This window comes from Canis lupus, chromosome 19 (genome assembly GCF_003254725.2).
Source record: "Canis lupus dingo isolate Sandy chromosome 19, ASM325472v2, whole genome shotgun sequence".
NCBI lineage: Eukaryota > Metazoa > Chordata > Mammalia > Carnivora > Canidae > Canis > Canis lupus.
The window spans coordinates 46,639,172-46,652,492 of NC_064261.1; the positions used below are offsets into that span (position 1 = coordinate 46,639,172).

At 36.1% G+C, this 13,321-nt stretch overlaps 1 protein-coding gene across 4 annotated transcripts in view; it reads left to right on the forward strand.

Annotated features, from left to right (window-relative positions):
• The window catches only part of ARHGAP15 (Rho GTPase activating protein 15), a 608,969-nt gene that overhangs the window by 531,444 nt on the left and 64,204 nt on the right, over window positions 1-13,321 (forward strand). The gene's annotated exons all lie outside the window — the stretch shown is intronic.

Here is a 13,321-nt window from a genome sequence, read left to right on the forward strand (position 1 = left end):
CACTTCCTCAGAACATGCTCCTGCTGTAAAAATTCACAAACCTGGCATTCATACAGGCATCTGTCGCTTGCTCTAATGCCAGTTCATAGTATACATACAAACATCTGCTTCCGTGCACAAAGGGATACAGAGCGCTTGACAGGTCTGTGTTAGCAGGGTTCGCAATGCCAGTTCTTTATGCAAAAACCCTAATGCTTCCCGTCAAGCCATTAGAAGTGATACAATCAGCCCAGGCCCCATTAAGCCATCAGTGTCCACCTGTGATAAAGATGGCCATTTGTTTTCTTAAAGCCCACTTAATGTCTGCTTAACTCAATTTGTCAGGAAATGTAGAACAATTTCCTCACAGCCTGAAATTTGGTAGTGGTTCAAAGTCAAAAGGCCAGGTCTAGTCCTATTCAAATGATATAATAAACAGTCTTCAAATCGAAATCTCCCTTGAGGAGCTGATGTTTACTTTTTTTAAAAAAAAAAAATTACGTTAGCTAGAAAAGAATACCATTTGCATCCTTTACTATTATTTTATTTATTTATTTTTTTATTTCTAAAGTCCTGGAATATGTCTACCAGTGAGAAGGGCCACTGCTTGATTGCAGGAGGAAATAACTTTATTCTTTTCTTAAAAAATTCAGCCAAAAACGGGTTTTAGAAAGAACAGGATGGCTTTTGCAAAACACTAGTCCTTTACTATAGCAATCACTTCCAACCTCTTTAAGAAATCCCATTACAACGTGTGTAAATTTACTCTTTAGCCAAATTCTGTTTAAAACATTCTCCATATTCTTTATTTCTAGCTATTTGTTGGAAATGGCCTTTTTATATCCCTTAAAAATTAAATGATTGCTTTTGAAAATATTTTATTTTGAAATGATATTAATCAAATATGGGAGCTGACTTTGTGCCCAAACCAACTCACTTTAAGTCACATGACCAATTACACGAGGGTGAGTATGTCTGGTCATCTGGAAGGCAGAGAGGAATCAGAAGACGTTTCTAAGATTAACCATCAGGGGGCCCTCTTAAATATTATAGATACACTGGCTTCCTTGCATTCCAAATTAGAGGTCCTTAAAATCTAAAACCAACTTTGAATAAAATTTTAACCAAAAAATTTAATTTTTGTGTGTCCAGCAAGTTCCACGTTCAGAATATTTAACTTTTGGTTCTTTGTGTTTCTGCTTATAAGAGTGAGGCCCATGGGGTGCCTGCATGGCTCCGTCGATTAAGCATCTGCCTTCGGCTCAGGTCGTGATCTCATGGTCCCAGGATCAAGTCCCACACTGGGCTCCCTGCTCCATGGAGAGTCTGCTTTTCCCTCACCCTCTCCCTCTGCCTCTCCCTCTGCTTGGGTTCTCTCTCACTCTCTCTCAAATAAATAAATAAAATCTTAAAAAAAAAAAAAGAATTATGCCCTAACTATTGATGCTACCTAGGAAATATAATTTCTCACTATGGATGTAAGGTAAACTGAAGAACTGAGTCAATTAACTGGATAATTCAATCAACATATATTAACTGGGAATCTAATATGTACAGAAAAATTGGGGCAAAAGCAGAGTTTAAGAATATAAATTAGATGGATACTACCTCATTCTTTGACTTACAAGTAGAGAAAGCTTTAATGAATATAGTTTCCAAAAGAGAAGAGAAATTGTGTTGACTTACAGGGGTAGGGTATGGGAATTGAACATGTACCTCAGCATAGGATGAATATCAGCTTATTTTTTTCACTTAGAAATATTGCCATGAAGTCTTATCCTTGAACTAGTGCTATGTTTGTAGGTTTTATTTTCCAGTCTTCAGAGGTTCAATCTAATAAGCGATATAATACCCTAAGAAATGATTTGATGGAGGAAGAATCAGAGATTAAAATATGGAACCAAAATATATTTACATGCAAGGCCCCACAGGATGAGCCATCTTTCTTCAAGTTGGAAATATGTAGTCCCGTGACCTGTGGCACTTGTGTCTCCTGTCCTCTCCGTGCAAACACCCTACTACACCCAACATTTTGAGCCACGAGAAGGAAACATCACACTCAGACTTCGCTTTCTTGATTCTGGACTGTATTCACGAAGAAAAAGGTGAACTGCAGCAGAAATACCTAGAAGAAAGTCTAGTACGTTATTTTCCTAGATATGGTTTCATCTGTGAAAATAGCATATCGTCTTTCAAACCTTTCAAACGACGAAAGGTTATCATCTGTACCAACAGAGAATTATTTTTATTATCAAGGTAGCATATATTCATTATGGAAAATTTGGAAAATGCATTTTGAAAATGAGAGGCAATCATCCATACTCCTGTTAGTCAAAGAGAACTCAATGGTTAATATTTTGATATGCTTTCTACTAGTCTTTTTAATTAACTGCTTAGTAAAGATATATAATTATATGGGATCTAAGCTATTGTACAAATACATTTTAAAATATCTCTTCTAACAGATTACAAAAATAATAAGTATTTATTGAGGCTAAGTAAAAAGAAGAAAATTAAATTGCTTTAAATTTCATCACCATATTTTAGGGTATTTCCTTTTGACCTATTTGCCTGGCATTTTTGAGGCTAACTTGAACAGAAAACTAAAAAGAAGAAAATTAAAATCACTCTAAATTTCATTTACCATATTTTGGGGTATTTCCTTTTGACCTGTTTGCTTAGCATTTTTCTCTCTAGCTTACTTAATTCTTAAAACATACGTAACGTTGGAAAATTCATATACAATTCCTATTATTGCTTGATTTTTTTTCAGTCTTTATCACTTTAACGATCCCCAGACTCAGTTTTTTCAACACAATTATTATAGACACAAAGCGTGTTTACCAAAGAATCATAGCAAGGGGAGTAAACACTCTGCTCTTCTCTGAAGCTTTGCTTTTTAAGAGGGGAAGAAAAGTCTTGTTTAGTAACTCTCCAGTGCAATGTTCTAATAATGGTGTTTGCTAGCAAGTGCCAGAACTGAATAGCACCAGAACCATTTTAAATGGTCATCATCTGTCCCCAAAGCGTTCACCTGAACTGTGAAGAGAGGACCCCTCTTGGTCTGAGAATGAAATCAAAGCCAAAGAGAAATAATCAAATGGTGCCTTCTGAGTTTTGGGTCCAAACCAAATAGATACTTACTTTTGTTTATAATGTCTCTATTTTTGAGTTGCAAAATTTGATTCATCACTCAGTAGGCTTATATAAGCCTTCCAGTAAACTTTTCAAGAAAGCAGTGCTATTATAAATCTCCGCATGGATGAGAATGTCTTTCTGTTGTTTTAACATGCAAAAGATAATATGAGTGTGCACACAGTTTGGGACCACAATTTTTCCCCCCTATAAACAGTAGATACCGCTTTGTTTTACTTTAGAATTAAGGGAAATAAGTCTTGGGAAAGGCTGGATATTTACTTATTTTGTCTTCTTTTTGTTCGAATATTTGTAGGATTATACTTGATCTTTATCACTTCAAAGTTTTGCCAAAATACATCAAGATAGTGTCTATACTCAGTAGTGGTTTCTTAGAATCTGGCCATCATTTTAAATACTGAGCTAGTTTTTTTATTCACAGAATTTTTAAAGAAATTTTGTCCTTGATTGTTGCATATTTTTCAAATGTTCTGGTTTCTCCCTCAGGTATACTTATAAATCGTAGACAATCTCTCAATTCTCTAACTTCCAACATGTCTTTTTCCTATCTTTTTTTTTTTTTTTTTTTTTGTCTCCACATTCTGGGGAAGCTTCTCTAGTTTGTCATCCATATCACTGACCTAATTCTTCTGCAATTAAAAAAAAATTATTTTGTATTTTTAACTTTCCACACTGTCTTTCTTCACTATCTATCTCATCATCTTACCCTAGTATTTTTCCATTATACCCTATTGTCTTCTTATGGTCTGCTGCTTCTCTTTTTGTTAGAATTCTTGATGTTTCAAATTCTATTGAAGATGCTAAATAGTTTCCTTTTTGTCTCCTGGACATTGTGAAAGTTCTGCTCTTCTGAGCATTGTTCTCTTATCTGAAATGAGTGTTCTTAAAGGTCATGCATTGTTGTAAATTTTGTTGTGTTTACTCATCTCAAAGGTGGAAATGTAACCAATACTTGCGCATCCTGCCTTTTACCTTCTGTTTCAGTTTGAGTCAAATCTTTGTCTTGGAGCTATACCAAGACAACAAATTGATAATCATAGCTCTTACATTAAATCTTACCTAGCATATTTAGTATCTGATGGCCCTGCCATCCTGATATTGAATCCCCCCCACACACTATATTCCTTAACTCGCTACATTCTAAAAGATGAAAAACATAAATAAAACATTAGAATTCCAAGAATTGATTCCTAATAAAATTTTCACCAGTCTCTGTCCCTCCTATGTTTTACATTCGGGACCACAGTTTCTATTGTGATACGTGCCATTATTAGAGTATCCTTTCTGCCTTCCATCCTCAAACTCCTCAGTTCTCTTTGAAAACTGCTATCTCCAAATTACTACGGGGGGCGGGGGCAGGGGGGGAATAAAAGAAGTCCTGATCAAACTCAGAAGGGGAGAGGACTGGTGAGAAAGGAAAGAAGGAAAACATTCACACTACTCAATAGCATTAGCTTTGTAGAAAACAAAGTGCTAGGGAGCGCCTGGATGGCTCAGTTGGTTGAAAATCTGGCTTTGATCTCAGCTCAGGTCTTGATCTCAGGGCCATGAGTTCAAGCCCTACACTGGGCTCCATGCTGGGCATGGAGTCTACTTAAAAAAAAAAAAAAAAAAAAGAGTGCTGTCCAGTGTTTTAGGTTGGCATAAAAATCTGAAAATTTCAACTGAAATCCCACAGTTGAAGAAAGAGAAGGATCTTTCTGTTTCCAGAAAGTCAAGCTCACTGAGTCAATAGCACCATAGGGCAGGTGGTCCCACCCCTGCGCTAAGTTTTCCAATTAAATTCAATCTGCCTTGAAGGAAATTATTCTTAATTCTTTGACACCATGTTGATCATCAGTTTCTGTTTATTGTAAGAATTCTAGTCTATTTTCTTTGTATTCAAACATAGTTAGTGACAGGTTTCGAGAGGTGGTTAGGTGTTAGCAACGAGATGCCACTTTAAAAACCAAAAGTCAAGATTTGCATCACCTTTTTTTAGAGGACATCACATTGAAAGTTTGCATTCAAATTATCCCTTGGAGTGTGACCTCTGCCTATGACTTCTTTACATTTGCGTCTTTACCTGGAAATGGTAACAGGCCTGAGAGGAGGATATTATTTTTAGTCCTGCCACTTGCAAGGCCCTTTGAACTTCTAAGAAGATGCTTAGAATCACAAAATGTAAATCAATCATTTATCATAACGATAGATTTCAAAGTATTATATTTCCATTTGGGGAATTTTTTTTTTCATTATCTAAATTACACCTTGGTTCTTTATAAAAAGAATCTTGGAGTTTACATCATAGGAAAAAAAAAAAGTTTCTATTGGCTTGAATTGTCGGTAAGGTGGTGTGTGAATGGCCTCAAGTTATACATTTGCAGAGGAAATATCATCCAGATGCTCAAGTCTTAGTTTCTTGGCAGACAACTAGGAACCACATCGAAACTGAGTCTAAAATCTTTTAACAAAGGAATTCCACATTCTCTTACCTTTGGAACGGACATTAATTAAGAGAAACAGTCATATCCCCTGTGATCAGAGTTTAACTACTATTAATCAGAGTTCACCACACAATTAACACTTTGAACTGATTAGCAAATGGAAATCATAGCAAGAAATTTTGAGGTTAGATTAGCAAGTGGACGGATTCTCTTACCCAACTCACTGTACCTCATCTTTTAAAAGAAAAAAATTAAGCACTCCAGTCATAACGAACTGGGCAGATTTTGTTTTTGGTGAGGTGTTTGCCGTTACATATTGCACATAATGTATGGCACTGTTAGGAGGAAAAAATTGGAGTCAAAGTGGCTGGAAAGTTAGGTCTGCTCTGTAGCACTGTGAGATTGTTGACATCTGCCGAGGTTGGAGCGCTCAGTAAGCAGGAAATGGGGTGTCACTCTGAGTGGTAGTTTACCATTATCCTGGCATCCTAATGAAGTGTCTGCAGTGCACAGAGCTTCTGGATGGCATCTTAACGCACGGCTAAGCAAAAGCACTTCTCTCCCTGTCACTGTCATCCATCTGCCTGCACCCTACTGTAGCCAATGGGATGGAACCATGCTACAATGTGCTATAAGCCATTTAGAGTTGCACATTGCATAATCAGTCCCATCAAATATGTAAAAAATGGCTATTATTGGTTATTTTCCTCAAACTCTGGCACCTGGAGTTTGATACATTAAAGTTAAACTTTCCGAGTGCTGTTTATGCTATTAATTCCACTTTCCCCCTACTATCTAAATGGGAATGAGTTGCATCCTCATTGTCTTAAGTCCTGTTAATGGACTGAAAGAGTTGTATGAATATTCATTAAAAAAAACTTCACTGTACATCACACTTGGTGAATTCATCAATTTACAATATAATGGAATGGTCATTTTTCTTTGAGATAACCATTTTTAAGAAAAGGACAAAAAAAATAAATCAAGTTGAATCCCAGATTGGTTGCTTTCATCTTCGAGCACATTATTTAGTTTGCAGTGATTGTTTGGGGTCTTTCAATAGCTCTCTTTAAAGACACAGTGCATTTCATCAAGTGCGTGTACATTTTTAAGCTAGTTTTGTCCAAACTGATGATTCATTTGGGTGCTTTAATATTACCTCCGGTGAAATTCACATGCAGTGGAAGGGGAACTGTCTGTTATTAGGTGGCGTAAGTATAGTAAGGTGTGTGTAATTCTCCAGAAACTTCTAGAGGGTTCGTGTAGGGTCCTCCAGACATGGCCCGCAAGGCAGCTGGGCCCTCATGGCAAGAACTGAAGTAGTGAGATGGCCACAGAGTTGAGAAGGAGCTTTCTGTAATAGGCGGGTGCAACAGGAATCTGCCAAATTAGAGGTGTGTGTGTGTGGGGGGGGGTTGGGGTTGCATAAACAAGAGGCCATCACATAATTCGGTTGCATCAGGAATTTTTTTTCACAGACATTAAAACTATGGTAAACATAACAGCGGGGAGGCTTGCACTGCAGCACAGTGGGAAGCTTAAAGCGCCTGCCCGCCTGTGCCTGGCTCCAACCACTGCTAGAAGTCTCCGACTTTCATTAGCACTCAACTGATTCACCCAGATTCCCCAGAAAAGGAGAAAAATCCAAGCAGCCAAGCCCCTGGCTAATTATTGTAAACGCTCCCAGGTTACAGGATTTTGGAGGCAATAATGGCAGGAAAATGTTGAACCAGAACAAAAGAGTCCCCCTGAAATAGAAGAAGCAAGAGCTGGGTTTGTTGTTTGTCTGTTTGTTTTAAATCGGTGTAGCCTTTGATTTGATTGGTAAGGCAGTGTGTGGGAATACTGGACCACCCCTTTACAATGAAATTTTAGGTGACTGAGCCAAAGTGTGTGCCACTCATTTTGAGCAGTAAAAAGTACAGGTTCATCTCACAAATGACCTTCCCCAACCCACCCCCCTCCTGCAAGTGGCACCCGAATGTATGCAAGCATGTCTCACAGGTCCCTGAAACAGAAACTGTTTCCTCTGGAAGAAATTTGTAATAATTCAAAAATCAATGTCTAGCCCAATGTAACCAGGGCGGCAAACTAATGCACATCACTGCAAAATACTGCACATCAGGCTAAAGTTTTTATGCCACCCCTTAACAAATGGAGTCATTTGAGGAAAAAAAATACCGTTTTTATCAAAGGGACAGTGGTCTGCTATTGATACCCATAAACATTTAAAATGGTGCTTTTTTTTTTTTTTTTAATGGAGTGATAGGTGTTTATTTTTGCTAAATCCAGCCTTGGGAATCTGGTTTCTTCAATCATATCCCCCCAGCTGCTGTCAGCATTACAGCACATCGGCTTTCCTTCATGTGCGAATATTTCTCCAGACTCATTTGCAAAAGAGTCGAAGCGATATTAAAACACCACATCCAAACCTCCTTTAAACACACAAAGAAATAGGAAAACACATCAGAACTAGACCATTGAGAAAATCCTCCTTTCAAATTTACTGTTTGCTTCACATGCTAGTATAAAATATCCCACAAAGTCCCGTTTGTGATCCATTTGAAACAATCTTGATTTGCTTAAATTGTCACATTCTTCTTGCACATTTCTTCCTAAATGCAAAAATGGCAAGGACTTCTCCTCCCTCTTCATTATAAAAGTGCAGAATTTCTGGCTTGTTTATTCCTAATGGAACACTTGAGAAAGAAGAAAATATATAAATATCTCTTTCAGAAGATTAGTTGTCTCAATCTTTTTAAAAGAGAGGATTTGCTCATTTCTTCCCCATGGTAAACAACTTGGGCTTTTCATTGTAATTTTCCATTGTCAAATTAATGCATTTCACTTTGCCAACTTGGTCCCATGGTTCTAAAACGTTGTACTTTTTAATATCCTTATTTCTTCTGTAAAATATATTAATGTGTATCATTAGGACATAGACAAGGATAGAACCTAAGCATCTTTTTAAACAGATTTGTTGGAGTTGGAGGAAACTTCTACTCCACTGTCACTTAGTAAAAACAAAGTCTGAAAAAAACTTGCAATCCAACAAAATAAAAGTATATTTTATTCCCCATGAGAACACAGTTCCAAGCTAAGGATTTCAAGAAAGAAATGGTGTGTTTTTGAGGCTCTCAAATCAAGCATCAGAAATTTTGTTTGATCTACTGGTAAATATTCTATTGACAAGGTCAAGAACAGAGAAAGTCTGGCCGCCAAGACAGAAAAGAGAATAAGCATTTAAAACAACAACAAAAACAACAACAAAAGTCGACAGTTTATCAACTTCAATATCTAAAAGTACTGTGCAGTCCCTTTACAGAATGTGGAGGAAAGTCCCCAAACTATAATGAAAGTATGTCCCGATGTTCACCTACCACATATATAGTTCTTCAAAAATTATATTAAGGATATTAATGAAAAAATGGCTAATATTTTCAAGAAACTATAAAGAGAGAGAAAGAGAGAGATGGAGAGCAAAGCAAGCTGTGGCAAAAAACCTGGGCTCAGCAGCTTTCTGGGGGAAATGGTGAAATGTGACTATGTGATTTATAATGAGAAAAGGTATCTACAACATACAATTTTCTACCTAGCTGCAAATAATAATTCATAGTGATGTCCCTTCCAGATAAAAGACCTTTGCTATGTAGGACCCATGTGGTAAAATGATCATGATAAATGTCAGACCAGTGCAGGTAACGGCTTTACAAACCATTAAGATTAGCTGGCTCTTTTTTCCGATGATAACAGTAACCATGCTGTGACTCTATGTGGTAATAATATCTCAGTCCTGATAAATGCCAGAGCCAGGCAGAGGTGTTTATCATTCCCAGTTCAGAAATGCTGACTAAAGTTACCACATGTTGCCTGTTTTTCTTCTTTTACAATAGTCTCACAATTAAAAAAAAAAAAAAGCTGAATCATAAAATTATTTTATTCCCTATTTCTTAAAGGATTTTGATGCTTGTGGCTATTAACTCTCTCCTGTTCTTGGTGTCACTGCATGGCCAAGTCAGATGGGCTGGCTGAGAAAACAGTTTACTATACGAACCACTCTCTCCTTTTCAGAAGTCTTCTGCTCAAAATGAATAGTTATGGATATGCTTTTAAATACATATATAGATATCTGTTAAATTATATATATATATATATATATATGATCTAAAATACTGGGGGAAATATTTCTTAATTCATATTTTATTTAATTGTGTGACAAGTCCTAGTTGTTTTTAAGTGAGATTTTTTTAAATCCCCTATAAATTGAATTTACCTACCAATGGAAAGTGGTAGACACATATTCAAAACTTCAAGTCTAGAAAAGTATTTGTAGGATTTCTACCCTTAAGAAAGTACACAAAGATAATGCTTAATATAAATAGCTACTTGAATACTTGAAAAGGATTACTGGTTTATGATTAGAAAGGTGTCAAATGACTCAAAATGGTAACCTGTGTGTGTGTGTGTGTGTGTGTGTGTGTGTGTGTTTAAAGCTTGTAAAAGCAGATATGCTTGAATAAGTATAGTTTAAAGAAAATTCTCACAGGAGAACTGAATTTCAAAGAAATAAACTAGTGAGCTTTATTTTCTCAGCACAGACTATTGCCTGAGGATGAATTAGTATCATTTGTAAGTTACAGAAATATACTTGGCCACCATGACACCTCCAAAATTACTTTGGAAATAAGAAATTCTAGGGAGGACAATACAATCATGCTTTTCCCATAAAGATTGCTACTGGAGTGTCAGCCATTGCTTTACTCTTCAATTCAGACAAAGAGGGGCGATGCTGCAAAACTGAGGAAGGGGTGTTTAAGAGATAGCATTAGATTGGTGAATTTTAGGAAATGCTTCATCCCAAAACTGGTTGCACAAAAGCAATAATACCCTTTATTAAAAGTAACTATTAAAACTTCAGTACTTTTTCCAAAATATTCCTCCTTCAATATGAGGGCAATGCACCTGAAGTCCCTAGAATAACATGGATATAGTCACATGGGAAGAAAAAGGGGGGTTTTATTACTTTCCTGAATGTATTTGGAGGAATGTTAAGAATATATAAAGAAGTCAAGAATAATCATTCTAAGGCCTTCAGAAAGTGACTAAATAAAATTTTACATTCATTGACTTAGTATTAAATACATTTCTCAGTCATTTTGAATTTTTTTAGTTTAATGAGCTAACACATCAGAAGCATTTTAACAATCAACGTAGAGAATCCCTTCAGCCAGAAGAAACATAAACTTCACTGATACCTATATTATGATATGTCTTAAATTTAATGACATATTTGTATTGTATCTGCCCCCATGGATTGTCAAATGACAGGAGACAGGGATCAACGTTGTATCTGCCAGTGGTTGCACATAGCTCCTAATTAATATTTTTTTCTTTAACCATGTATGTATTCAATACTCTAAAAAATTATTTAAGAACTAGTTTTTTTTTCATTTCCTAATTAATTTCTTAAATTTTCTAATTGTTCATTGCCAGAGAGTAGGAAAAGTGGAAAGAAATTGAGGTTGCGCTTAACAAGATTAGTCTTGCTCCTAACAGCATGCTCTGGATGGCCTGCCTCTTCCTGAACAGGGACAAGAAATGTCTAGAAATGACGCTAGCCATTATGCTGAAGTTTTCCCTACAGGTTAGGGAACATGGACTTATGGCAATCAATTGGCCTAAGTATTTTCATTACTGACATTTATTAGCTATGGCGAGTTATTTCATCTTTAAAACTCTTCCTAAAAGCCTTCTTTTTTCAAAAATCACACAAAATATTAATATCTCCTGGAAGGAGAAACTGAATACAAGTGTGCCAGTAAGGCGATTCATTCTAATTCTCAGGTGGTCCACGCTAGAGAAAGAAAGAGATCTTACCTGAGTCAGGTAGATTCAGTTCCTACTGTGTCCTTCCGGTCCTGCAAATTACACACCTCTGTTCTCAATCTGAGCTGTTTTGACATAGATTATCAACACCTAAAGTCAAATTTACTAGGAATCTGCAGGCATTGAGAATATGCATTCTTTTTAATTAAATATAAAAGAAGTCTTTTCTGGTTTAGAGGGGCATTGGAGTGGGGTGCGTGAAATCTTGACAAATTGTGAATTACCAACCACAGATTAAACTGAAGATTGTGGTTATTCCCAGTTTATGATATAATGACACTTCTATTTATGATGCATTATACCTACTTTTGAATTATGACCAAACACTCATTGATAATGGACAATCTTCTACGTATATACAAAGCTATCACATATTGTGGGCTGTTCTTGTTCATAGGAAAGGGTACTGAAGATTAAAATTTATGGCTTCATATGATTTTGGAAACAGCCTTGAACTACGAGCAATCATGTGCCAGGGCCGATAGAGAGGATGATTCAGAAGAAAGATCTTAATGTGAAGTGGACTTACATTTAATGAACACTCACTATCTGTGCATTGATATGCACTGAAACATTTTTTTGCAATTCTACAAAAAATCTTAGGAGGTATGGGCTTTTTGGCATTTTTAAGGCATAGGAAACATTAAGAGTTCAAGCAACACATCGTAGGTTGCCCCAAATCAAATAGCAGAACAAGAATTCTCACCTAGTTCTTTCAGACTCCTTCATGATATATGAATTCTCTTATTTCATAGCATGAGTTTGAAATATATGTCTATTTGTACCTACTTATGAGTCCTGAATTTGCCCCCAGTTGTTTCTCCCTAAAGTAAATGTAAGTTATTTAAAGAAATGTATTAGGCAAATGTCATGACTTGGATGATTCCTCAACAACTAACTCCAGTTTTATAATTAAAGGCATATTCTCAATGATTTGTACTCAGCTGCAGGGAACGATAACAAATAAAGTGTTATCTGAAGATACTCACTTCTCCTATAAGCCAGGGCAGTCTGACCTAAATTCTGAAATGGTCATGATACAAAAAAAGCATAAATTGAATAGAAACTCAATTGTTTTCTTTCAAATATGACCCTACTGTATATGTGACTACCATTTTTTCATACAGGATGCGTTATACATTCCAGAATAACATTCAGAAGCAAAACAGCTGTGATAATGCTGACCTTTTTAAAACAAAGGGATACAGTTGTCCTTTAAGAATTACAGATAAATAAAATGAATGGTACTACCAATATATTGGCTGCTGAGAGAATTTGGTCTCTTCTTCCACTGGGTGAATCTACATAACAATGAAGAATTAATTTTGGAATATGATTTAACATGCGGCTATAAATAAGTTAAGAATAATAAATGTGTGGATGATAAGGCCAGAAAAGTGTCCAGGGGTCATCAGATCCAGAGTACTGCACTACAAAGAACTCTTTCTATCCTTGTACAACTTTATCTTATCTCTTTGCAGAAAGGCATTTGGTTGTAAATGTCCTTGTTTTAGTAGCAACATTTCATGCAGATAAATGTAAATATAACTATCGTAAACTATATTTTAAAGAAAAACGTGCCCTTAAAACCATGAATCAGTGCAAAACTATAAAGCTATATCCTTATCATAACATTATAGGTTATTTCACATCATGTAAGAGCTGTTACTTCTCTAAGTAGCCTGGAGTTGTTTATGAAGAAGCTCATTTACAGGAAAGTTTGGTATAGTTTGAGAATCTGGGGCCAGGTGAGTAAAGAATCAGCATTAGGAAGATCGTTTACTATCTTAACATATAAATGCATATTATAGGTATTTTCACATCAACATTCTTTGCCATCCAGTAGCGGTAAGCCTGAAGCACTTACAGAAAGA